General features: G+C 40.4%; 1 protein-coding gene across 3 annotated transcripts in view; it reads left to right on the top strand.

The window, feature by feature from the left end:
- casz1 (castor zinc finger 1) overlaps positions 1-26800 on the top strand; it is a 167718-nt gene that overhangs the window by 55733 nt on the left and 85185 nt on the right. For all 3 annotated transcript variants that reach the window (XM_034144708.1, XM_034144709.1, XM_034144711.1), the window contains one exon: positions 19580-19627. The gene's annotated coding sequence lies outside the window, so the exon portion shown is untranslated. The remainder of the gene's footprint in view (positions 1-19579; positions 19628-26800) is intronic.

A 26800-nucleotide genomic window follows, 5' to 3' on the forward strand; every position in this document is an offset into this window, starting at 1 on the left:
AATATTTCTATTTAACCATACTGTACATATTGTATTTAGGGTGTATCCATGTTTAAATTCTGTCCGTAAAACAGGCTTTTTGTCTTACCGCCTTTAAGTGTGGTATTTAATTTGGGTTCCCTGTCAGCTTCAGGTATGTTAGCGTCACTGTCGGCAAGATGTTCCCATTATCGTCTTTGAAAATTAATATGTGTGCTTCATTCTTGATGACTTGCTTTCCTACCGGCCAGCTTCATGTTTAATTTAAAAGTCACAGTGTGCTTTGTGTGTCAGAGCTGTGCAACTGTCTCACCTCTTAATCAGGACAGAAGCACAAACATCAAGGATGAATCTGGAAAGCAAATGAAAACACTAGCAGGTGCAAGCCTCTATGTTCCTATGATGTAAACATGGATGTGTAGATATCCTTCTCATTATCAGTTTTCCTGTAAAAAGCTCTACATGGCGTTGCCTGTAATATATTGTTATGGAAGTCATCTTGTTCTCAAACAGAATTGTGTTTTTATTTATCATAAGACAGTTATCTTTTATCTTCAAAACATTAATGTGGTTAATTATGCAGCTTAATTCCCTAATAACCTCCAGTGTTCTTGGCTGTGCCGTTAGATAGGTGAAATATTTACCCAAAGTAGGATTTAAACAGGGACATGTTTTCTATAAGGGCTTGGTTTGTTTTCTCCTCCTATTTGCTCCTGAGGGGGATTAATACTGTCAATCACATTGACTGGCACCTCTCAAATCACACCCTTGCAGCAAAGTGGCTGATTTTGTCAGGCAGAGAATGGCCTTATCAGTAGAACCTTGTTTGGAGACTCACAAAACCGCTAAACCCGCAATTCATGGGAGATCTGTTTACAATCTGCACCGGCCATTGACTGCTAAACAGCCCGCGCAGATCCATCCTGGGCCACTCCGAGGAGGAGAGGAGCAGAGCAATTACATCCTCAAACAGCAATCTGAGGCGAGGTCGGCATGCAAACAGACATCAAGTACACACACAAACACTGACAGATTCAGACACAAGCAATACGTTTGCTCAAGACTTTGTACAGTCTTGTTAAGCTTTGGGTATGAATATGTTTCGCCTATCTATTGTTGCACATGTACATGCACTGTACAGTCGTTTTGCTGACATGTAAATCTGAGTGCCTCATTTTACTTTCTCATACAGGAGCAGCTTAAGAAACCGGACACCCATATTATTTTAGAGCTGAAATGCAACCAAACCTGTCACTAAATATTTTCATATCAAACCCTCACTTATGATTTCACTAAAGGATTGCGCAGCTTTTGCAACCGCTAAACCTCTAAAAATAAGACGTGACTGCATAACCCTCAAATCAACTGCATAAGGTGAAACTCAACCCGATCTGCGCTACCAATCAAATAGCGTCTAGGTGCTCCGGTGCTATTTGCACATATTTCAATTAGGCAATATGCATACATTTGGTGCAAAATTGGCCCCTTTCTATGCAAATGAGCCTCATCGCAGAAAACCGTCAAATTCACTACGATCACTGCTTTTAGCCACATTTTAGCACCTTCTGAGAGTTGGGCGTAACTGTTCTTCAAGGGGGTGTCACGTCTAGATTTTCATCCGCTTCAACTCATACTATGTTCTTTTCGGGATGTATGAGTTCAAAAACACCAATAGCGTTTTTCTATCACGATTAAATTCCTGATAGTTCTGAAGAATGCCTTGTTGGTCAGGATCTGAAGCTCGAAGGTACCATTAAAGACTAAATGTATTGCCGTGTTTTTGTGTCTGGTGTTCCAGTTTAGTTAACCAAGACTTCAGTGCGACTTCTGTGCGGGATCATTGTATAAAGTCAGATTAACAACTCGAGATGCTAGAATTTAGTTGGATTTCAAAGACGTCTTTTCCGTAAACGGTCAGTCCTTTCTGTATTTCCAATATCTCTGAAGAACTGTTACTCCACATACATAACTTAGATGCATGCTTTCAGTTTCCATCAGTGGCATTGATAACATGTTAAGATATTACATTTGTACTCTATATTATCAGGACCTTGACAGTGTCATATCCGTGGCAAAACAACCTCTTAGATACTTCCAAATCCAGATCCAAATGCAGTTCTTAGAAATATCTCGAGCAAAGCATTGTCAGCCTCACAAAGCAAGGTTAAAAGCTATAAAGATATCACGAGAAGATTAAAAGCATTAGAGGCAATGTCAGTAGATCATTTTATCTTGCCCACCCTACTGCTAGTCAGCATCTTTTTATTTGTCTTGGTTGTTGTTAAAGGACATATGGCCTTTTAATCCAAAGAGGCTGATTGTTGTTTTTACAGCCCAGGAAGTGTTTCTGGATTGGAGGGCACTAAATCATCGCTCCCCTCAAAGCTATATAAAATGGCTAAAGGTTGTCCAATGCGGAACATGTAGTATGTGCTCTCCTGTACAGATGAAGCAGCTACTCAAGTGCGTTTCAGGCTAATCTGTACATTGGAAGTTAAATATAGCATTATCCTATTGAGCAGAATTCTTGTCAGTTTTTTGGCAAGCCAACATTTCCGCGGAACTTATCTTCTCATTTTACGCATTATGAAGTGCTGGATCAGTGATCACTGTTTGTTTAGATCCTGCCTTTGACAAATAAGTCAATTTAATATATTGTATGTTGAAGCAATATTTCACAATAGGTGTCAGTCACGCTTTACGGTTCTTGAAATGTAAGCCCTATTCGGTATAGTGCCTCGGGCATTAAAGCTTGAGGATGATGCAAACAGCTAAGTATATTGCTTCATCCATTAAAGGATTTTAATAGTTGAGTTACATTATTGATTTTATTTTACAGTGATAAATACATCACTGATTGAAGGTTTTTCACGTCAAAGATGAATTGCATTAGTCTGCCATTTTGAGGAGTCGAAATAGAGATGGGACATGTGAAAGCCATAAAATCTGTATATGTGACACTTAATGTGGGCATTACTACTGTGCGAGTGCAGCCCTTTCACAGTGTTGTTTTAAAAAGCTGTAATGGCTAATCAGAAAAAGGAACTATAGTAGCATACATTTGATTATGTTATTCAATGTCAGGTCAGTATATGAAGTAAAGTGTACCAAAAATAACTGAAGGACCACTTAAACATACTGAAAGCAGCGGGAACATGAACTCTTATATAGGCAAATATATGATTTACTTAAAGTTAAACTACAAAATATATTTTATTTCCCACATTTAGACAGAAGACTGTGGACGGTGTTCCTCCTCTCATCATGACCAAAATAAGACATGATGCATTTTACAGCAACACAACAAACTAACAAACAAATGCGTCTAACCATGTGCATATGAGAATGTTTTATCAGAATCTTGGTATTTAGAAGATTCAGAGTGAATGATGATATGTGACAATCAGTCACAGCAATTAGTGTTACTGTTAAGAAGCCTTTTTGTTTTCTCTCACCCATACAGAATGTCACAAATAAATCCTCACTCGCATTTGCATATTAATTGGATCTGAGACGTCAAGCATCTTTCATTAAGCAAAATGATCTGCATATTTGGAGACATAAAATAGTTTATTTCAATGTGGGAAAAGAAGTCATTGAAAATTGACCGCGTATGGGATGTAAACTTTGGCTGATCCATTAACCCTTTACCCCCTGGAAGCAGATTGAACACAAAGCAACAACACACTGATTAACAATGGGATGATGTTCCTCACACACACACACAATGCTGCAGTCTGATGCAGAGAAAAAGAAGCAGTGACATCAAACGTGAATATTAAGGTTATTATTCGTGTCCTTTTCAGAATCAATGACCTTCTGTTTTTGAGAAATGTAAAAATATAAGACAAGGCAAATGTATTTATATAACACTTTTCAGATACAACGGTATTTCAAATTGCTTTACATATCCATAAACATATAAAACAAAAAGGCTCTTCATAAGAAAATAAGTAAAGAAGACTAAAATGATTTAAGATGTGCCGAAATATAAGAATGCAACATCTTTTTAGGACTTTGGGAGAGGCAGAAAAAGTTTTAAGACTCAATTCAAAAGAACAAAGCGTTGGAGCAGACCTCAAGTTTATTCTAGATCTGCGGTGCTATGAAACTGAATAGAAGATTGCAGTGTAGCTTTTTTGAATTATCCAACTTAAGTCAAGGTTTAATTATGGAATAAAATAAACAACCTGTAAACACAGCAACATGGACATTGTATGAATGTGCCGCAAATATTACTAATCAGTAATTTTACCAAGTAAAACACATCCATATTTTTAAGCTTGTAAATTCTATCATTGCATAAATCGTACTTGTATTTGAATCAGCAGTTTTGTTTATCTCCTTTTCGGATTAGGCCCTGGGGGGAACCTAACCCCATGATTACGGAAATCCCTCGTGTCATCTGCAGTTGTCTTTCAAAGTTATTCTCAATAGCTCCAACTCTGCTCTGCTAATTACTACAACAACCAACTTCCCTTGAAAGCATCATTTGAACATAATGTCCTATTGTCCTAAGATTGTGTACTTCCACTGATAAAATTCTCTCTCTGAGTGCGCTCTGTTCTTTTAAAGTAAATAAAATCCCAGGACAATGAGAAATGCCAAACAAAGTGGACAAGGGGGGGGAAAGACGTTGTTTGTCTGAAATCTTTGTTTGTCAGACACAACCGTGCTTTGTTTTCCATGGCCATTCTAAAGGGAAAAGTGACATTGGTTGGTTCGATACGATTAAGGCTCACATGCTGCTAATGGAAAGGCTGTGTATCGCGGGGTCTACATAGTTAGGGGCTAGACTTGTGAATAATTTGATTAGGTTGCAGGGGAATATATCTGGAGGATTATGTAAATGGCGGTGCCCCCGTGCAGAATTATTTTGAACTCTTCAGAACTCACATCTGCCGGGGTCGACAGCTAGACAGGACGGCTGGCTTCTTGTAGCCTGATTCCTCTGTGTTGGAGGAAGGTGTTTAAAGGTCATTTTCAGTACAAACACACTTGTCCTGAAAGACCTCTCTATTCTAAAGAACTTCAATTTATTTTCTGTTGATGCTCATGCAATTATCATTTTCTTTGAGTCAACAATAGCTGAGCTTAGGACAATTATTGTTGTATACTAATTAGGCAGACTGTGTGCGTGTGTGTCACCAGTAACCTCTCGCACACGTATATGTACACACTGGAATAGCTTTGACCTGTTTGCAATATATTTAAGGTTATATCTGCCTCTCCCTCTGTGCCGTCTGATTATGAGATTTTTCCCCCAAGCCTTATTTGGTGTATTTCTGGGTGGGGATATGTTTGTGTTGAGCACTATGGCAACCAAAGTCAAGGTGACCAAGAGCATGTTGCACACATTAGATTACCAGAATAGAGGCAGTAGACAATGCAACACAAAATACTATTTATCTGCAGCCTGATTGTAGGGATTTCAGAGACCATCCCTGGGTTTGCTGAGGAGTTATTGTCCAGGTGAGTCTGACCACTGTGTGAAAGCAAAGCAGCTTGTGCAGTGGCTTCTGGGTATGCTGGTCACAGACACTTAAAAAAGTAGATATTTTGTCTTTAAGTGGAAGGCAGCTGTGGACGAAGGAAACTTTTTAAATGTTCCATGAATAGAAAAATGTTTCTGTGACGTCTTTTTTTCCTTCTTTTTAAAGTAGCAGTGTTGAAATTACCTTAAGAAAATGTTATCCTTATTTGTTTTGGTTAAAGGCAGATATAGCGTAACAATGTTATCACTTCAATCGTATCATAATTCATATCTTATTTCAAAGGGCGTATTCATTCCACTCACAGTGACACCATTACACTGTGCTTGCTGAGCTTATTTGATCAATCTCCCAAAAAGCTAAAATGCTCCAATATTAGCAGCTGGTTGAAAATCTGGCAAGCTCATAGCAGCACATGTTAAGTAACTCTGGCAACTTATGCTCGCTCGTGCACTGTGGCTACAAGTGTATGTTGGGGCCTTCAGAGATGAAGTGTTTGGGACTGCTCTGCAGAAACTGAGGCAGTAGTGCCAACACAGTAAAAACCTAATCACTTTGGCAGGCCGTGCAGTTGTGGGATTCAGTCTCACTCAACAAAACATGAAAAAGAAAACAAGCAGATTCTTTACAGTGCTAAACCTCCCAGTTTATTGAAACTTCCTTCCACATGTGAACCCCCATACTGTGATGTATATGTGAAATATGGGGAATGTCTGACTTTGTGCTTATGTGTGCTCTCAGTCCGCTTCCTCTCTCAGAAAAGCTGAAGTCCTGAAATATTGACTGAAAATAAGCTTTGACAAAACCTCCCACTTCCCCTCCTCGAGAATGTTTTTTGTTTAATTCCTAGGAATGTATGCGGGGCAGTAAGCGGTTACTTAACCAACAGGAAGGATGATACAAGGACATACTATAATTATGTTCAAAGATACAGATTCAGCCCAGTTTTTACTTGTAAAACTTGAGCAATCAGTTTTGGAATCTAAAAGAATCCTCTTTTGTGGTTGTCATGTGCTATTGAAAGAGACTGCTTTGCCCCAGCTTGTGACCACTTGTTGAAGGGGTTGGGAGTGATTTAGGGAGGGCAGCTGGTTAACAGAGATTTAATTTATCTATTCTGAGAGCCCTGTATTTTTGCAAGCAGTTCTCAGCTTGCAGTTGCTGCTTTCATGACTTTGTGGCAGATTGTATGAATTGTGTGAAATGACTATGACTAAAGGGGGGAACAGCTGAGGGGGCGAATGTGTTGAAAAGAGTGGAAGAAATGTAAAAATGCCAGAGATGTTAAGCAGAGGGCAATCTGGATCTGTGGAAGCGCTGCTTTAAGTTTAAAATGCTGATTTCCTTTGGCTCTGTGAGAAAAGAAAGCAAGGGAGAGTTACATATTTTACAAAGGTCATGGGCTGTATCATGGGAAGTGTTTTCTAACTTCACACCGGGTTGAACTCAAAATATTTAAATTTGTGTGTGACTAATTAAATGTTTGATAAAGTGTTGAATATGTTGGCTCACTTTTAAAGAGTCACTAATAATAGAAAGCCTTTTCTAACACGGCTTGGATATTCAACAGTGTTTTTCACGGCTTTGTGAAAGCTCTCCAGGCATCTGAATATGTGATTGTTCTGTGGCGCTACGTGTGTGAGGATAGATATGGAGGCATTATTACCCAGGAGAGGTCAGGGGTCAAGCATTAAGTAAGCTGCCAGCTTGGATCCCTGCATCAGAGATTTCACTCTGTTGGCCCAGGAAATACTCCTGTGTCTTGTCTAAATAATCAAGGAGTCCTTCAGCGTACAAATGTGAAAACTGATAAATAAACACAGGAGACTGAGATTAGGAGGAAGTATCACTGCAAGGAGCCCACAGAGCCAAAGTGAAGATGTTGCCTCTTAATTATAGAGCAACAGAGAGGTGTTTATAGGGCCTGGCTCGGGAACAGGAATACCCTGTTGGTTACCTTTAGTCTCATTTTCTTACTTTCATAAACAATGTTGTTTGACCTTCTACATAGGAACAGTTTGTTTTAACCTCATTCCTCTTAAAATGTAGGAAAACAATGGAACAGGCTTGGGTAGGAAGTCACATCTCACCATATCAAAAACAGATTAGAAACTGAAGAAAAGGCAAAAACACATGCATGAAAACAACAGCAGTGACAATGAAAAGCATATAGAGGAACTCAAGATAATGTTCAGTTTGACAGAAACTGTTTTAGTACTGGTTCTGCTTCTCACTATGTGCTAATGTGCTTATAGATGTGCAGTATGTGCCAAAAAGGCTGAAACAGCTACTGAATGTTTTTTTGAAACGTGTTGAGTGTGCAATATGATATGTAATACAATGACAATGTGTGTTACAACTAGTATTAGTAGTGGTAGCATTTGTAGTAGTTTCTCAGTCCCTTAAGCGCTCCCTTTTTATCTGATCAAACTTCTATTCTCTGAAAGTTTCCTGGCCTGCCTCCTGTTGGTATCTCTAAAGAGGGACAAAGTTAGAGTGAGCATTATCACGCAAACTCAAAATAACCCCCGAATTCAGATAGTGCCTTATTAGGACATGGATCCACAATGGGAAGGAAGTTAACAAAAAACTGATCGGCAGGTCAATGTTCCTTTGATTCCCGGCACAGGACAGCATAACCTTAGACAGAGTTTTTGGCTGAAGGCTTAACTTTAAAGACAATAAAAAAAAAAAAGGGTTTGAATACTTGGAAACTGGGTGTAGTTGTATTAGTTAATGTGGGACAATGTTCTAGCATCCACAGACATCTTGTGCCATTGCCCCAGGCTTATAGAAGCACATTACCTGAGTGATTGAGTAACTTCCCACGTAATTGGTAGTGAAGCATGTTGAAGCTTTTCCCACACATGTCTCTTTTATATTAGGATAGTAATAAAAGTTGAACAAGCTAACTACATTTAAATACAGTGTGAGTGGAAACAACTCTGTCTATTTATACGTGCACTTGGTAAATAGCGCCTGTCTGTTCCACAACATACCTCACTTGTGTTTTGTTCTATTTTTGACCTGATTCTGTCCTTGAAAAGAACAAGAAAACTGACAGTCTGTGTGTGCGTGCGTGCGTGCGTGCGTGCGTGCATGTGTGTGTTTGTGTGTCTGTCAGCAGGGTGGGGATGGATGGCGTCACAAGTGCTCCAGTTTAGGAAGAGTGACACTTTGGCTTGAAAGACACTTGGGGGCAGTTAGATAAGGAATTTAGTGGCTTTATCACAAATGCCACTATTTAATTTAAAAGGGTGAGGCACTTAGGATCTGGCAGCGGTCTTTCAGCCTTGTGATAAATTTGCAAGAAAGTGGAAAAGATTGGAGCCTGAGAGCAGATTAGCAGGATACAAATATAGAAGTGACATTATTGTGGGTATTAGTCAGGTGCTCAGCTGAACAAGTGGCAGCTCCCGATAGGCCTGAGAGCGGGGCCCCTGTGGAAACACTGAGAGATAGAGACAGTTTTTCTCTTTTTAAAGGAACACCTTAAACTCATTCATGTGGAACCATATGGTAAATCACAAGTGCATCAATTTCAATCTCAAATTAGCTTTTAAAACATTTATGTTGAAAATGAGGCCATTGCGTAAGTAATCCTTTGTTTTTCTTTCTGTCTCATTATTCTCTTTGTTCCTGGGCACGAGTTGGCAGGAATATGTGGCAGCCTGAGCCAAAACTCACATTGAACTGCTCTATTGTTGTTTGTACAGAACCATGCATACAGTACAGACAACACGAATGCAGAGGTGACAGAACCTCAGTCCTGACAGGAGAGTCACAATATTTACTGATGTGCTCAAGGGTACTAATAACAACTGTTTTCTGTTCACAATCAATCTGCTGATTATGTTATCGACTATCTTTTTGGTAGTCTTTCTTGGAAAGTTGTGAAAAATGTTGTTTTCAAATTCTGATGCATAAACAAACTTTTAGGGATTAACATTAAGCATAACATAAGAAAGAAAGCTTCTAACGCTTAGAAATAAGAGGTGAATAGACAGCACCAAACTAGTCAGTTTCTCTATTATCCATGTAACTAATGATTATTGTCATTATTGAGTAAACTTAATGAGTTTAGATCAATTAATTTGCAAGACAGTATTGAAAAATAGAGAAAGAAGTCCAAAACTGTTAACAACTCAAAGAACGAGCCATGAACTTACATTCACATCCATATAAGCCGTCTGTGTTTATACGCTCATACAGACTTTTGACTTAAAGAAGCAAGTTCCCACCTGTCCTCGGGGGGTTGTGAAATAGTACTCTAGGAAAACGGTGGAAAATGAAGTAACTGAGGAACGGAGAGAAAGAACAGTCACCATGGAACAGACTTAAAGTTTATAACAAATATAGATGGAACTACATTTAATAATTGTATGGATTAGTTTACTTACAAGCACAGAGCAAGACCAACACCACAAGAATGGCTTAATCTTCATTTCCCTCTGATTCTGTAACATACCTTTTGGGGTTTGTTACTAAAGCTTTATCATTTTTTCATTTGGCCCCCCCCTCCCTTTCCTCCTCTCTGCCCTCCCTTTTTTTTGTTGCAACAGTTGTTGTGTGTTCCTCTTGGCAGCGCTCCATAGTCTGTTTGATGTGGTTTCCAGAAGTCCTGAACTGCAGTCCCTGGCCACTCTTTCTGTCATCAGTAGACCTGCTGTCTCTTTAGCCTCCATTGACTCCTTTTAACCTCCTCCTACCTTCCTCACATCCAAGCAGCTGCTTTCCTTCCAGCTGTACATTTCTGCATGGAAACCATCTGATTCCCATTATTTGGTGGTAAACTGGATTTTGCTGTGGGTTGCATACAAAAACGTACTCCTGCGAATACGGTACGCTCTTTAGTCATCCAGACAGTGAGGGAAAATAAAAAACAGCTACTATTTCCCGTTATAAATATAAATTCGAAGGCATATTGTTCGCTTTTTAAATCATGAGCCATGTAAGGCTTCTCGGTAATATGTAAAATTAAATCAAAGTTAATCAGCCCGTTGAACCCATTTCTACCAGCGACCTCTACAGACTGTAATTTGAGTGAAAGTAGATGAGGAGGGGGGGGAGGAAGAGCCAGAAAGATAGTAGCTTGAAAGAGGGCCTCGTAGAGGACAGTCAGTGACCCTATATGGGCGCCTTTCCTGCATATACCAGCACGTTTAAAGGGAAACTGATAGGCAGGTGAAATATCTGCCACTTACAGAAAAGAGGCAGGGACTTGGGAGGGCAGACAGGACAGAATGGATATGGATTGGGTCACAAGGCTGACGAGGCCTTCCTAAGGAAATGAATATTCCTTGCAAAGTACACTTGGTGACACTTAGGTCTAAGGACAAAACACAAGAGCAAAGGAAATCCATTCCTCACTTTTATTTGGCGTACAAAAGCACTGGATCATAGTTTTTTTTCTCATCACATAATACCTTACACGCTGTATTAGCCTTTTTTATGGTGACATTACTATAAAATATGCTGTGTTGTTCTGACACCATTTATTGTATAATGATTTGTAGTACCGAGTAACAAATGTAGAGAAATCATCCTTCAATCTCTTCTATCTTCAGTGCATGTCTGAAACTGAAAAGTGAAGGGATTAATCAATGGCATTTTTTCATGCTCTGCAGTGTATTTGTATCCACTTTCACCCCACAAGAGTGGATACATATTATTATCGTGTGGACTTCCACTTTGTATCAGATGAAGGCGATGCGGTGGAGTCTGAGCTAAACATGCCCAGGGGGCTGGAGTGAAACCGGTGTCTCGTTTTCAGGGGCAAACAAACACATACAGGGAGCAGACATTGCTGTCACATCTCCCTTAGCTCCCCTGTCACCCCCCAGGGCAGTGGGCAGAGGCAACCTCTGCGCCGAGGTGATGCCGCCAAAATCTACTCCAGCAGGGAAATACATGACCAGACACACACACTTACAGTACACAGACACACAATAAAAAGGCATTAACTGTGTGTGCCGTGGCTGCTGTACACACTTTCTCAAAAACACCACTGTGCGTTGTTAAACCCTAACCTCCCTCATGCGATCACCACTCTGACCTTCCAAGCTGAAAAGCAGCAGATTTAGTCCACCAACACAGCTCCATTTGTAACTTTCCCAGATTGATCAGTGATTGTGCTGGCGCCGAGCAGCTGTATAGCTTTACATCAGTGAGGAGGAGGTTTAGTGGTTTTCAATAGTATTTCAGGATATCCTTGCTGCTGCACTTTTTGGCAGACTAACAGCTGCCACCAGCATTAGTGTACAAGCAGACACTTCTTAATGTTCCCCAGCCCTGGCCTCAAGTGTCACATGGACTCCATCCAGCCTAACCCAGTTGCCATCCGCAATGGCTGGATTGGTTAAAAGCGGTGTGAGACTAGCAATTTACAATATGCTCAAGACTATCCTTTCATTTTGGTTTCAGTTTTAGTTACAATAATGCGACCAGTTCTGACGGTTCGGTGGCCTCAGTTTGCCCACAGAAGGCAAACTGAGTACAGACACCTTTCTAATTATATGCGATTTATTATCACAGATGAAAAGTGATTTATAACAGTCTCTGGACCAAGGGAAATTAGTTACGTAGCCCTGTTGCTTATAATTTGACAACACTGCCTTGAATTCACTGAGATGTAAAATTAATTCTTGCAGTTGTTTTCAATGGGACTTTCATGTTTGTCTTGCTCACTGTTAAAAATCTGAGAAAAATACAAATGATTGGGCTTGGCTCAGTAACTTCATTGTGCAGGGAAAAGAAAGCCAAACTGGACGGGGCTCAGTGGTTTTAGGTCTTTTGAGGGTTTGTGTGTCAGGATTTATGTATTTAATTACACACTCATTCTGCTAATGTAAGTGGAGAAAAAAGGAAAACGGAGAAAAAGCCCCATCGAGCCTATAAGCTCGTAGTTTCCCTCTTACTGAAAGTTGGCCACCGCTGCTGTTTAGCTCCCCTTGAACTGGGCTAATACTTGTCTATTCCGATTAGGATTAGTATGTGTTGCATGGGCTCAGGGACCCGGGACTCGTAATCTAATAAATCAAGATAAAAAACTCTGAGATTGGTTTACAGAGGGCTTGGATTTACTATTGGCCATCTCAGAGAAACGGGGATTAACACAGCATTTGGTGCTGGAGCTACTCCGATTCTGTGCAAAAGGAGAAAGAGAGAGAAGAAGACTTAGAGGGAGGGAGTGGAGCAGGGCTGGCGAGGGCTTTATATCGCCTAACAGACAGCAAGTTAAACTCACAGTGACAAGGTCAGGTTAGTCCTTGTACAAAAGGCTTTGTTCCATAGGCAGATTAAAGGTCTCTTTGACAGTTTTTACACTTTTGGATCATGTTGAACATGTTAGGAGTTAATCCTGTCTGTGAGGGGAAGAAGCCCCGTTGCCACACAAAAAAGAGAAAGGTGCAGAGAATGGTGAGCGGACTGTGAATCAATAAAAAGAGCTGCACACAAAATAACTTTTCACATAATTGACAATTAAAAAATGTCTTCTTGTGTTAATACTATAGAAAAGTTATTGACTAAAGAACGCACGAGCACATCTCTGCTATGAATAATGTTTATTGCTCTGCTACACTTAGCCTGTACTTAAAAACAAAAAGCAGCCACTATTGTCTCGCTTGGCCGGATACAACACATGGATAAGCCACTGTGTAATGTGAAGGAAGTACAACATATGTATTTACAGTAAAGGACACCTTTTCCCATGCAATATCTCAAAAAAGTGAAAAGTGAAAATGTAAGGAGAACATTATTTGTATTTGTACAAACATTGATTTTGTGACCATTTTATGTAAAAACAACTAAGAGCAGTTCTAGATGTGTGGTTTGTTAGCTGGATAATTGACTGGAAGGAGGAATGATCAGACTGCTCTAGGGAAAGTTTGCTTCTCCCAACTTAAAGAGGTCCGTGAGCTGTGCTCTGTGGCCCTATCAACTATTTCAACATTATCTTTTTTTAGCATGTTTTTATCCTGTTGTGAAAGAGCCCTCTTGGTCCAATATCCCTTCACTGCCATAAAAAATATATATAATTGACATTCGGTTTTGCCCCTGAGATAATCTAAAGTTACAGCTTGAGGAGCAGTGTGAAAGTTGACGACTTGTTTTCCCCTCAGCTCCGTCATGTGATATAGATGTTAGACTTCTGGTATCCTTCTCACATTTGAAGAGAGTTCATTTTGCAATTCCCATGTCAGTAATACCGAGATATATCATTAGCAATAGTATGTGAAGGCACAGTACTGTACTGTAAGTAACTTTGAACTGAGTAACCAGACTCAATGGAACATGTCTTGTGTTTATACAAATACATTTTTGTTAAACGTTTATTATATAAAATGAAGTGTACATAATTAATGTTAGTTATGCACAAGAACATGTACAGTTACAGGATAGGGCAGAGCCTTTGTTCTCTTGCCCGGAAAAACATCCATTTGATAAATGATGAATTCTGGCGGTTATCAGTGCATCTCCCTTTCTGCTAAGCGTTTTTCTGAGAAACAAGACAAAAATATCTCCACCTGAAATGTGAGCTCTTTCTATTTTCTCTCTGATGGCAGGGTTTCACATAAAGTTTTACATATCAAAAGTGGATTTTTCTTTCATCTGCTTGCATGTCTTGTTAAGCAGTATCAAACACAGGGAAATCTTTCTACATCTCCATATAAAGGTGGACAAATCTTAACAACATATCCCAGCGTGTGCAAAAGAGGCCTTTTCTTTCTTCCTTTCTGAGGGATTGGTTAGCAATATCGCTAGGCAATTAGCAAGGAAACGGGAGAGAAATGGAGAAGCCAATTACTTCTGCGAGTTAGCTAAAGGCCATTTTAAACTGTGTGCCCATGACATAATAATGTTTATGGTAAATATTATAGTTGGAGACAGTGAGTGCATGGCGTGAGAGGCAAGGAAAAAAAGGCATCAATCTCAGATCGAGAATAATTTATTAAGATCTGAGATGCGGCAATTACGTGGAAAGGACCAAAAAGAAAAAAACACGAAGAAGCCAACTCTCCAGGAACCGCATACATGATTGCAATCTTGATTAAATCCCCCTGGATCTAATGAGTTGATTTTCTGCTGTTAATATTGCATTGGCTGATGATGGATTCGTTAAGATAATGGAACGAAGCTAAAATATAAATGACTCCCTGTCAAGGAGCAGATTTTCGTCATTTTCCGTCTGACACCTCCGCCGTGGGGATTTGGTGAGGCCTTTTTGTGTTTCCAACCATCAGGATCTAGAATACTAATTGCTTATGTGTGGACGCTTCTAATGCCTCTCCTCCTCTCGACACCCCCCCTACCCCTCCCCATCGTCTTGGTAAATATCTCCTGCTCATCTCTACACAAAGAGACAGAAGCCTCTTTCTTTCTTTAACGCTGCCGAAAGTATCTCCGGTTTTACTGCACGATATAACAAAGATCTTCACACAACTCATTTCTATCCTGTTTGACATCCGTGTTTCCACTATCAAATCACAGATGTTGGCCAGATATTTAAAGCCAGTGTATATTACACCAAAACTGCAAACAAAAAGAAAACATGTAAGCAATAGGCTGCTCATATCGACCTGTGCTTTTGAGATAAATTAATAATGTGGTCTCCCTTTGGAGCTGTGCAGAGTAGCCGAGCCAGCTTCTCTCTGTTTTAAATGGTCTGTCACTTAGGTCAACTGGAGGAATAAAATGTCCGATGCATAGAATATTGATCCCATATCACACGTGAACCACACATAACAACAACACAGCAACACTTCATGTATAATTTCTCTCAAGTGTGGCAGGAACCTAATGCAAAAAGCATCCGTAATAATCCAGATGTATAGGATAGTGTGAATATGTCTAGGTAATATGCTGTCATTGGAATCGGCCGTGCGGAGTGTCCTTAATCAAAAAAAGGAAGTCGATATGTTCAGGTCCACACAGTTTGAATGGATTTGTAATTATATAGATGCATGTTGGAGAAGTTTGTAGTTTTCTGTAAACAGTTACAGTAATGATTTGTCTGAATAAAAGTGCAGTTTGGGGAAAATCACACTCCCCATGAAAGTGAAAACAATGATACTCTTAAGATATACTGATTAGATAATATAAGATGTATTAGTCCCACAATGGGGATTTTTTCGGTTTTATTGCAGCAAAGGGACAGTGCAATAACAACAGGAGGTACACAAGTCAAATAAATAAGTATGTAACATGGACTAAAAAAGAATTCAAATGACTGCACGTGGTTTAATGATAATTATGTAACCTATCTACCAGATCCATAACTTTTTTTCCATCACTATCGTAATCACCATTGTTGTCCAGTTTCATGCTTATCCTGACCCTTCCTTCGTGTTGATTATGATATTGTTCTTTTTGTCTGTGCTGATACTACCAGGGAACGCGTCTGATTGGGCCATCCCAAAGGGCCTTTCTTCTGTCTGTCACTTTTTGTGTCCTTTAACATGGTTTTACTCAAAAGTCTTTTTTAATCAATCAAGAAGCAGGCAGAACATAGGCTTTGTCATGGCTTGGCCCGGGGTCGTGTGATGCCTGCTCTGCCCGGTGACAGGTCTTCAAAAGGGATAAAAAGGAATATTTTGGGGGGAAAACGGGGGTTTCCATGGCACCGGCACTTGTTGCACATGGATCACCATTCTTTGGTTCTGCATGAGATTGAGGTTTCAAAGGGCTGGACAACAAAAATTAGGCGAGGAGGGGACGGAGGGACTGTGGAGGTAGCTGCCCTCGAGCCCCTCTCCTAGGGGATAAGGGAGAATAGGAGCCAGAAGTGACAGCACAAAAAGGGGCCTGCTGCTGTCAAGCATTCATGAGTTAATGGTCAGTTTCTCTCTCTGCACTGCGTTCACAAAGTCAGAAGACACAAAGTACAGACCTATTCGCTGAGAAGTGTTTTCTTATTGCGGCTTCCACTTCATGTAATTAGAGGTTGTTACATGTAGTATGAGGTCACGTAAACTTGTATGTTTCTCAGTTTGTGTGGGAAATGAAACCAGGAAACGCAGACAATAGATTGGCAGTCATTAGAGCAAAGAGGATTATTATTTTAAACTGTTCAGTCAAGTGCCTTTTTCTCTCTTCCTGTTTTTAAATGTGTAATAAATGAGGCACTGTGGGTGTAGTACAACTTGTTTTACTAACTTTAGGTTTCAAATATTTTCACTGTAGCCTGTCACATCAACGTGTTTATCGCATTAAAATATGCAATCAGCCATACATTTCACACATGATTTGCTTTGAGTTTTTTCACTTCTGTAGAAAATGTGTGCAGTGATTACCTTTGTGCTCCACCTTGAATTCCTCTAACAATTACGCATTCCTCCGTCTTTGGGGAAATGGCGTCGTGAGGTCAAGGTTTTTGCATGTCAGGAGTCCTTTAAGCAATTTGCAATAATTTCCATAGCATCATCACTGCCACCTTCAATAACAAACAAGGTTACACACATGTGTTGCTCTTTACACTCAAGCAATCAGAGCTAAACGTGTTTTAGTGTTTGAGGGCTTAAGCCTGCTCGAATTTGATGACGGAGGTCAAAAGCTTCAGAAACGCATTTTTTCTGCACGTACTGATCAGTATATACGATTTTAAGCAAAACAAAGAGGCTTACACATACCTGTCTTGGAATAGTGACAGCTGGTCGTGTTGAGATGTTAAACTATAGGGATGGGTGTAGCTGCATCTTATTATAACTTCTGTGTATGTATTTATTTAGTTTTTTCCGCGTCTCAACAATGTGCTGCCAGCCTGTTTAAAAGGTTAAGGCAGTCGGGATATGTTCCTTGATGGGATTTTATCATGCTAGGCATGCTCTGTTTCCTGATGAATATATTAAAATTATTACTGTGCAAACAGAGTTTCTAATTACTGACCTGCTTGCCATTGTGCTGTGCGTTCTGTATGCCCCCCTTCTTCTCCATGCCTTGTTTATTTATCTGCACCAGTGAATACAGAATAGTCTATGCAATGTCATTTCCATCCACATGAAAATGATTTTGAAAATGCCAATCTTGCCTATTATACAGTGTAATTACTTGTCTGCTTTTTGATTTTATCATATCTTCAGCCATTGGGAAGATACTTGGTGAGGCTAAACATCTTAGCGGAGCTTGTCAGCTGATGATTTGCAGTGGAAACAAAATAAAATCCCCCAGTTTGCAGACAAAAGTGCAATCTGCCTCAAATAAATGATGTGAGTTTATTGAGTGGTTTACCTCATATTTGCAGCACTTCTCTGGAGATTCACACAATGTCTCAAGTAAAAGCATAATCTGCTGTGTCATACCTGAGTATGTAAGGTTTGGCTTATTTAGAGAGTACTGAACTTTTTGGGGACAATTCATTCTAAGCCTCCAGACAAACAACTTGGCACCAGCTCTATAGAAGATAAAAGCTCTCTGAGATTCTCATTGAATACATTTTGAAGAAAGGTATGTAAATGATGGGCAGATGCAATCACATTGACACTTTCTCACATTATGAGAATGAACATCAGTTAACTCTGCCTTCACTCAGCAGGTTTTTCAACTTACAAGGCCAAAAACTGAAGCTTTTTTAGTTCATTTTCATTGTCATTGCTGCACCTCTGACATGTCACGCAACTATTCCTTTTGACGTGGCGCATACAGTATACTGCAAATATGTGCATGTGCCCTGATGAAAGTGTCACCCATTTTACTGGAGCATCTGCACTACATCATGGAAAAGGGCAACCCTGTTGTTTACTTGTCTGCCTGCAATGTTGCACAGGGGGTTGATCAGGGGAGTTGATAGGAGCTGCAATTTAAAAAGAGGACACTGCAGCTCTGAACAAAAACAATTAAAGGAAAATGAAAGACGGCCCCCAAGGGTTAAAAATAGAAAATTATCAACATGCATGCTGGAATCCACTACCCCCCCACACTACCTCCCGCACCAGCACCCCCACACCCCCCTCAAACTTACTGGGCCTGCATTGTTATGTATGATCAGATCTGCCAGTTCTTCCTCTAAGCTCCTTGTCACATTTTGACTTAATGAAGTGCAACTTAGAAGGGAATTGGGTTCATCATGCTAGTCGCACGATGCTCCCTTGTTGTAGCAAACAGGAGTGGCATGGGACCGAAGCGCTACAGCGCGAGTCGTTATCATTCCGGTCAGTCTGTTTAACACAAAATTAAACAAAGAACTAATTAGTGCCTCATGAATTAATAACTGCACTGTTGCCGAGAATAAGTTAGGTTGCTGAGGGGAGATATAAAATAAGTAGGAAGATCAGGTTAGAATTATTATTACTTTTTCGGGGATGCATGGGCTCTCAAGGTTAGGAAACTTTTGAGAGGATTTAAGAGTGACTCAACTGGTTCTGCCAAAGTCAGTTTCTGTCCTCGTGTAACACCGTGTCTGGGTTAATGGATGTCATATAAGACACTGCGCTTTTCTGCCTATAACAGAAAGACATATAGGTGCAGTATTCAACTTCATATTTTAGTCATTTATTTTTCTTTTCACAGCATTAATGTAGCCTACCTCAGGCCGTCAGTTATGTTCCTTATCGAAACCAAGTTTTAACCCAGAGATAGTTTAATCCCTGCTTATTCTGCCACTCAGGTTTCATGAAACACTGATTTGTTGATTTCTTTAATCCTGCAAGACTGTGTCAGTTCCATCTCAGGAGAGGAAGCTGTTACTATTTTCAACTAATTCTGATATTAGTAAATTCTTACTGGCAAACTGCTGAAACATGCACAGACATAGTTAACTGAACTCTACAACTGTTCTGCATGCTTCAATGGGCTTAACACACTATAGCTTTCCTGTTGCCTCCCCCCCCCCCCCCCCCCCCCCCCCTCTGTTGCTAACCCTTCTCCCCCAGCTGTGATGTCGGGCCTGGGTATCTGTGGCCCTTTTATACTGTATATCAAAAGGACAGGAGTGAACAAAAATACACATTTTCCTTTGCATCATCTGGAGGCTTGCTACATTATGTCAACCTCTGGAGATTAGATGAGTTGGGTAAATGTATGGATTTCTCGAGAACATGTATGTGTATGCATATACACCGGTATAATCAGTGTCTGGGTTTTTAATGTTTCTCCTTTGCTCTCCTTCTCAGATGAAGTGAGCCCCCGTATGGAGTGACTACCCAGGAAGAGAAAACGAGGTAGGACAAATCCCCAACATGACTGATTACTGTCCCCACCATCTCCCCTGTTCATATCTACAACAATATCAGGCATCTTCATTAATCCCCATGGATCAATGTGTCTGGGGGTTGTAAAAATTGACAAATGACTTATTAGAATCCCACCGTTTTATTTTCCAACTGATTAACTCACAGCAATGTCGTACACTATACAGGCACACTGATGTATCTGTTTTCCAAAGAGGGCTTCTCTCTTTCTCTCTTTCTCCCTCTCCCTCCCTCTGTCTCTTTCTTCTGCTATGAGGAATCTATACAGTGTTAAATGCAGCCCTAACACTGTGTGTGAGACACCCTACGACTCCAAACTATAAGAGCAATACGGTGCTTTTTCCACATATATGAACTGCCATTCTATCAGTTTCCTGACATTAACAGCTGTTGAGCAGTGCTTTGAAGTACTTAAAATACAAAAATATGTAAATGAACACAGAATTGGAAAATAATCAGCTCTATTATATAAGCTTTTTACTGGCAGTAATAAAACATGTATTTCCCCACCATAGTTTCGTATGCGTGTGCCAGCATGTACACCACATTCTGTTATCCCTCTTGTTACGCTGTTTTGTTAATTATAACTGGATTTTCTTTTATGCCTGCTTTATGTCTAGCTGTTGGTGAGGCAACATCCCACGTTGTCATCTTGACAAAATAATATAATTTTTCCACTATATGGCATTTATTACTGTAACAGACATTAGACACAGACATCTAAGTACAAATGACATCCACCAAATTAACAAGAGTATAAAACCTTTTGTTGCTGATAAAAAAATCTGCCTCTGTACAATTTGACTCTCGAGAGGACGCTAATGACTTGTGACTTGAAGAAACTGGGTTGCTTTTTTTTCTCTCCCTGAGATGAAACCTTCTGTGCTAATGATGTTAGCTGGTATGAGCACAATGCTGATGTGGGAGTCTGTCAGGAGGATGCATACAACAGCCCTTGCCCCTGGCCTCCTAGTCAAGAGGGATCTAAACATTCAGAAGTGACACCGTGGGCTGTCTCATGTCAAGCCAGAGACCCTCACTATCACCGGGGGGGTGGCATGGTCGTGAATTGAGGCGGAGGGCTACACCACACTCCTTTGTTTCTGCTGGTGTCACTCACACACAAGACACAGACACACTCCTTGCATCAATCAGAGCTCCAGATACATTGCCCAGTGTAGCTCCGTGCAACAGGATGATGACACTATCCACAGATTTACACGTTGATACAATAACTTAGAGCAACAGGAGGATGAGAGAGTTGATCAGAATCAATGCTGCCACATTTCCCCTCATAAGTTCCCCTCACAGCCGAATGCATGGGTGCACGCACGCGCACACACACACACACACACACACACACACACACACACACACACACACACACACACACACACACACACATACACACATACACACATACACACATACACACACACACACACACACACACACACACACACACACATACACACATACACACACACACACACACAACACACACACACACACACACACACACCACACACACACACACACATACACACACACACACACATACACACGTACACACGTACACACACACACACACACACACACACACACACACACACATACACACATACACACCACACACACACACACATACACACATACACACACACACACACACACACACACACACACACACACCACACACACACACACACACACACACACACACAGATGTCTTCAAACAGGTTGCTCTGGAGGCAAAGTAAAGTATGAGTGAATTGTAGTGCAGACTTTCCCCTCGGTTTGACCACATAACAACATAACAGAGTACAGTTTGTTTAATTGGCTTTTGATATATGTTAATGCAACTAATCATAAAGGCCAACTGGCTTTAACACTGGGCTGGCATGCCACCACCCCCAATCCCCCCTCCCCTCTCCTTTTGGCTCCCACAGACTTGGGCTAGAGAGCGCTCCCTGAGCAGAGTCCCTCTCTTAAACAGTGGGAAGAAAATTAAACTGCCAAATTAGTTTTCATTGGTTCCAGGGACAATCTCAGGGGACGTCAAGGCTTTTAATTGAGCTCACTGAGCAGAAATTGGTAGGGCTGCTTACCAACAACAGTGGTGTCTCCGTTTTACCTCTCCTTGGTCTCAGAGGAAGATCAAGCTCATTTTTGAGTAATGTGATGCTTTGCTGAAAATGTGTCTATAGTTTACGTTTTGTACGTTTTAGTCTTTGTAATGCTTGTAGTTATTCATGGGAAACAAGGGAATGGGTTGAATAATGATTTACTGTTTACTGACTTGCTGTCAGGTGTTTTGTTTGCTTTTCAGGGTTTGTGTGTAGGAGGGCAATGATTCTCTAATAAACAGCAGTTTGTTCAGTCATGGATATAGGTAAATAAAGCCCTCAGTTCGCCGTAGGAAAGATAGTTTATCTCACTGGGATAAAAGAATAACAATTCATAAAACTCAATTTAGTTTGATTGTATCAGCCAGTATGGTATATTAACAAAAATGAGAAGCCACTTTCTCATTTTTCGCACTTTTCTCTCTTCAACCCTTTTTGTCCTTTAAATTTTTCCAGTGTGTCAAAACAAGCAAAGGCTACATGGAAACGGCAGCCCTGTGTAAATATTTATGATGTAACATCTCCATGTGAATAGACTTTCCTCCCAATCCATCCATCATTACGGGCATATCGTGAAAGCCCACCTCCCGGTGGTGGCTCAGGGCCTTAGGAAGCTCAGACAGGAGCGGCGTGTCCCCCTCTCATTCAAAGTATTTGTTTTTCTTTTGACTGGGGGCAGCCCAGCTGTGAGGGCATTTCATGTGTCAGCCCCGCCGCTTTCATTCAGGCCTGACTTCAAAGCCCATTTTGGTCCATTGTTTCTGTGACGTGGCTGCCGGACCCGAAAAATGCCCAAACAGAAAAATGTGATGTAGGTCAAATTACAGCAGTTGTGCCCCTGAAAAAAGCGGAATTCTTACGGTCAAAACATCGAGCCCTGGTTACCGCCCAACTCAAGCTTTTGTGCTTGTTATCCTCATACCTCTTCATTTTATTCATTGTAGAACTGATGGAAGTTCGGAAATGTAGAATAAAAGGCTGTAGTTCAAGGGTGCTTGGCATAAAATCAATGTGTTTGGATCTAATCCTAAAATATGCTGCTTTCTTCCTAGTTAATATCAGTCCACTCAGGAACAAAATGTCACATAGCTTACTTGCTGTAGATGTGTTATAAATTATATTAAGTTGGAGACTGTTCGGTATTTAAGGTTTGTTGCTCCTGCAAGGGAGATCTGTTAGGGCCTGTGCATGCACACTTCTTTGACTTGTGCAATGGTCTGACATGTGAAACATGTCTTTATTTGGTACAAACAAAGTGTGAACGATCTGCTTTATTTTCTCAAGCTCGGAAGTCTTTAAGAATGGGAAGGTGCAGTAGATTTACGAGGTTGTGTGTTTGCAGAAGTAAGTAAGTCTACTGCCTTACCTAAGTGGATTACAAGGTTTTAGGCTTTTCTCCTTGCACAACTTATCTGCAGAAAATAGGCGTTACAGACGTTAGCGAAATATTGCTTGCCACCCAGACTCTCATAACATTATCATTAGCCACGGAGGATTGCTGAAATGTGATTAATACATCACCATTTTGACAGACTGAGCCTGAAAAGGTAATACGGATTATTACAATGGTTGTAGAGCTCAATACCGCCATCCAAGTTTATCCATTTATCTGCAATGATGAGACTCCTTTGTGTTGTATAGCATTGTAACATCTATCTAAATAACAAAAGATATCTCTCCCATACACAATTGTCATGCTGTTAATATTCAGCCCATGCAACAATGCACATGGGAATGGAGTGCTGAGACAAAACTTGACTGGGAACGGGGGATAGGTCCGTAGAACATTATGAGCATTTTGAATCGATGTTCAAGCCTCTAGTACCGGCCAATCTTTTTTCCTTTGCTTCAGTATCTGATTACCTTCAAACAAAAATATGGCTCCTTTTATTCTTCAATTACAACTGGTTGAGTGCTGACTCATGCAATTCACTATCTAAGAGCTATTTTTCTGTCATTGTGTATACACTTTGTGTGTTTCGTTTAGTTGGCCTTGTACGAGACACGTTAAATAAATACCATTTTTCTGTCGTTTCAAGTGCCTCTTTTCTCTCTATGGATCCATTCAAGCTTTCAATACCTTTTCTCCCCCCTCTCTGCTGCTGTCTCTTTTTTCCACGAGCAGGAGGGTTTTACTTTACTCCTTTGTCATCCTAATTGATTGCATTAACCTTTTGAGTATTGAATTTCCTGTGCATCACGCCGAGCACAATGTGGAATATTATCATAATCCTTCCAAGTAATGGACACAGGGCAATCAACAATGCTTTAGGAAAAGTACATCTTTGAAAGATGGAGCATCATATTATTTTCAGTCCAAAGACCTGGACAGAAGGACTGTTGAGCTTTGAGAGATTTTGTCAATAAATGTAGTATGTTCCTTTTTCCCCTGCAGTGAAGTAGCTGTTTTTAATGGTCGCAGCTTGAAGTGTTAACATTTCCGTGATCGTCTTATCTTGATTAAAATGACAAAATATGAGTATAATATATAAATGAAAACATCCCAATATAATTTTCACCTTGTACACAAGCACATGCACGATCAGTCTCATCGTACTTGCGATTTTTTTAAAACAATGAAACGGAAGGCAGTTTTAATAATTGGGTATCACACCATTTCGCCTCCCTCGGAGGGCAGATATCAATGTGCTATAATGGCGGCTCCAGCTGGGAGTCAAACATCAGATTCAAGAGGAGCATTGCAGATTACTGGTCATGGAAAAGTAAACCAGCTCTTACGCCAAGTGCCCATTATGTCCACTTGTGTTTCATGGCTTTTAGAAGGCTTATGTATGTGTCCTGCCGGGTGTTAAGTGGGGACAACTGTAAGGATATTTGGCCATGCCATCCTACCTGCCATCTGGCTTTTAAACAACCAAAGTAAGATCTGTGCTCCTCACAAAGAAGAAATTGGCATTTTTGCTTTTTGATAATGATACTATTCTCTTACTTGTTTGCACCAGCGGATGCAATATACATGAAGGGTTATGCTTTACATTCAAGTTCCTTATTGCTTTAAAAAACCACTAGAAGTCATTAGTCAAGTGAACATGTGATACCTAACCATGCTTTCACCTGAGCAGTCTACATTTAGAAAGTAGGAACTCCTCACATTCTGTCAACATGGCATGAATGTTACTTGACTACTTCTAAAAAGGGTAGAAGCTAGCTTAGTATTTTGGAATGCGCTTACTTCTGAAACTGGAACAAGAGGAATGTTAATAGTTGGCAGGTATCAAGTCATAAATTAAAGTATGGACACATTTGAAAGTCAGGGGTGGTCACTCAAGTAATTACAATTCATTCTTAAGGGGGCATTAATTACTAACTTCATGCCACTCCATCTACATTTTTCTTTTGATATTTCATTGGATCAACAAAATACTTTGATCTCTTGGTGTCCTCGAAGTACTGGAAATATGGTGTAACCTTTGAGTCGCCAGACCTTATTCTTCTGTAGTATGTCAATCAAATTGCGACAAACGTAGTAACAGCATTACAAACAGTAAATGCACATTTCAAGTTGCTGCTCATTAATGTAACTTATTCAGAAAGTTTGTGAAAATGAATTTGCAACTCAACAAACTTAAAGTGGACCTATCATGCTATATTTAAATTATATATTGTAGGGCCATACCTATATAAAGGTATATTTATACGTTTCTGTTTTCAAAATACCAAACAGATCATGCATTTTAGCCATGCCTCATTTCGCTCTATGTGCTGTTTGCTGTCTACGGGTCTGATTCTGCTGACCACGCCCCCCTGCAGGAGAGGTGAGCCGTGCTCTGATCAGCTGCTGGGCTGTCAGAAGAGGGGGAGAAAAAGAGATCTCCGTCCTCCGTGTTTTATTATATAGAGTCGTTATTCATTTTGTTTTAAAGCTCAATAAATAACAAAGAAGACCTTTGACCGGCACTTTTCTAATTTTGTCCGGAAGATTTAAACTTTAACGGACATCTTGACCGGCGAAAGTAACTGAAACTGAAACTCTGCCGCACGGTCCCCTCGGTCCTTGGAAGAGGCGGAGAGGTGGGTGTTTGTCATCTGCTGGTGGACTAACCGGAGAGAATTACAGTGCTTGCCTCGACGGGGAGGGATTGCATCGAATTAAAGCAACGGGAGCAAACGCTTGCCTCGGGGAGGGAGAAAAAAAGCCACAGCGGAGAATAAACAGAAGGGTAACCATGGTAACTATGGGCGGGAAGTCTTCTTCGCTGCTTTTGTGGCAGACTACAGCGCCACTTACAGGCCTGGCATATGTACTACAGCGTCTCCAGCGCTTTCGAGCGGCAATGGCCGGCCGTGGCCCAACCCCACATTCCCCTGATAGGTGGAGAGTTGGCCCAATAGCCGTAGCGCCACTTCTGTGACGTCAGGACAGTGTTCAAATCTGGATCAGTTTTTATCAGATCCGTTGCAGCCCCTTTTTTAGAGATTTGGGTATGGAGGAAAATAGAGAGGGTTGTGTTTTCTGACACTTGGTGAGTTCCCTGGAACACCGGGGACACATATTCATGTATAAAAGACGTACAAAAGTGCATTTTGCATGATAGGTCCCCTTTAAGTATATTGCATTAATGGCATATAACGTGTTACCTTATAACTAAGGTTAATTTATATCTTAGCTGAAGATAGTTTTAAGTTAAGGGGTTAGGATAGAAATGCTTTAGAGGCAAGTTAAGCCCTTGATTTACCATGGCTTGTACTTTAATCTCTTTACCTGCTTTACAATTGCCTGTTTTGGTGTTGGGGGAAGTGTATGTTTATTTCCCTGTGTACTTATTTAGCACAAGTTCGTTCGCATTGGTTTATTATTATCTGTCTCACTGGCCCAAAAGGATATAAATGGAGATTTAGGACAGTGAAATAAAAATGTTATAAGGCATTAGTAGTATATATTATACTTGTATGTATTACGTAAGACTGCTCCTCGGCTACATCAATAATATTAAGGCCCCAAGCCTAAAACCTAGTGAAGACACACCAAGGATAACAGTACAATAATAGCCTGTTA

The sequence above is a fragment of the Trematomus bernacchii genome, unplaced genomic scaffold (assembly GCF_902827165.1).
Source record: "Trematomus bernacchii unplaced genomic scaffold, fTreBer1.1, whole genome shotgun sequence".
Taxonomy (NCBI): domain Eukaryota; kingdom Metazoa; phylum Chordata; class Actinopteri; order Perciformes; family Nototheniidae; genus Trematomus; species Trematomus bernacchii.